The sequence below is a fragment of the Cololabis saira genome, chromosome 18 (assembly GCF_033807715.1).
Source record: "Cololabis saira isolate AMF1-May2022 chromosome 18, fColSai1.1, whole genome shotgun sequence".
In the NCBI taxonomy this organism is placed as follows: Eukaryota; Metazoa; Chordata; class Actinopteri; order Beloniformes; family Belonidae; genus Cololabis; species Cololabis saira.
Genome location: NC_084604.1, coordinates 10563826 through 10565417, shown reverse-complemented (window position 1 = coordinate 10565417; position 1592 = coordinate 10563826).

The window sequence follows — 1592 nt, the reverse complement described above, 5'->3', positions numbered from 1 at the left end:
GCTCGCTTTACTCGCTTTTTATTCTTATGAGAAACCAGTTGGGCTTGTTTACTAGTTTAAAGTAATTGAAACTAACCTTGCTTGAAACTTGTTCTTCAGAATTGGTGAGAATTGTCAATATTTGTCCTTGACCTTTAACCCAAAACGGTAGCGGTCTTCAAAATCAAAACGAAACCAATAACATCTGGTCGAGTTTTGTTTTTGTTTTTGTAAAACGATGCGATCTTTTAGTGTCGATATACACTTGAAGTTGAAAGGTGTGTCAGATGTTTTCAGTGGTTTGGTCGACAGGCAGATGCGAGAGTGTCGAGAAGAGTGATCTACCCAAGTTCACAGCGGACATGTGGAAATGTGTCTTTGAACGATCTAACGTTTCCGAGGCCCTTCAGATGCTCACCAGGCTGGAAAAGTTTCAAAACTCTCCCCGAGACTTTTGTTCTCAGTGTAACCAGTCCAGTTCTGCACAAATGCAGAAAATATTTATAATTTAAAACCACCGCGGAAGCAGTTGACCAGTAAAAGGTCCCTCTGATATTTAACTTGGGAGCAATTAAAGACCTTTTCCCATATTTGCTGATGTTCATTAGTCAACTGGACAATAAGAATGCCATAGATGGAATATTGCTGCCATTCTGCACTTAATCTCATGTGAACAAGCCGGAGGGGCCGACTGGAAAGATCTCTAGTGGGTGAATGTGACTCCTTCCCCCCTCCTTGAGAAAATAAGAAGCTTGAGAAAAACTGCATTCAAGCATGTTTTGTCTGTGAAACATGGTGGAGACGGTAACCCAAACGAGGACAGGTTGTTATTTCTCAATCACACCTGTTAATTCTAATGAAATAAAAACAAAAGTGCATTTAAACTGAATTTTTAGAGAATTCAGACCAGATAGAAGGATACCAAGCAGTCACCTGTTTGACAAAAAGGTGGTCAGAAACAAAACAGGAAAAAGTAAATAACTAGAATGACTGAGTCCTTATAATCGGATTTGTGAACCTTTCACCAACATTCCAGAGTTGAGGCTTTCCTTTGTAAATTAATGAGCTGAAATTCCTCACAGTTGATGTGCAGAGCTGATCCGCAGATACTTGAAAATGTTCACTTCTTTACTTCAGGCTTACCTGCTTCTGCCACTCATGCTTGACCATTTTCCTCAGTGAATACATTCGTGTATCGAGGGCGTTTGTAATTAGGTTCTCTATCCACTTTTAGACACCTAAAGATACCTTCCCTGGACGAAACCGCCCTCAGTGCAGCATCGTCCCATGTGTGTGGGATTAATAGGTTTATCAAAGTTAATGTTCTGCACATTGATGCTCTTGCTCACTGGTCATTGAAGAAAGTAAAAAGCTTTCCCTGTCGGTAATGTGTTAATCACAAGCATATGTGGAGACTGATGCCGCTGCAGATCATCAATCTGGTCATTTTTAGTGACTTGCCAGAAAACCTTTATAACGCAGGGACTTCAAAGACGTCAGTCTAACCAGTAAGTAGCTTTTTCCACAAATTCTTCCTGAGGTCGGGAATTAAGAAGCTGCAGTGTATTCTGAGGCTGTTACTTTGTGAAGTCCATGAATAGTAAAAAGTACCG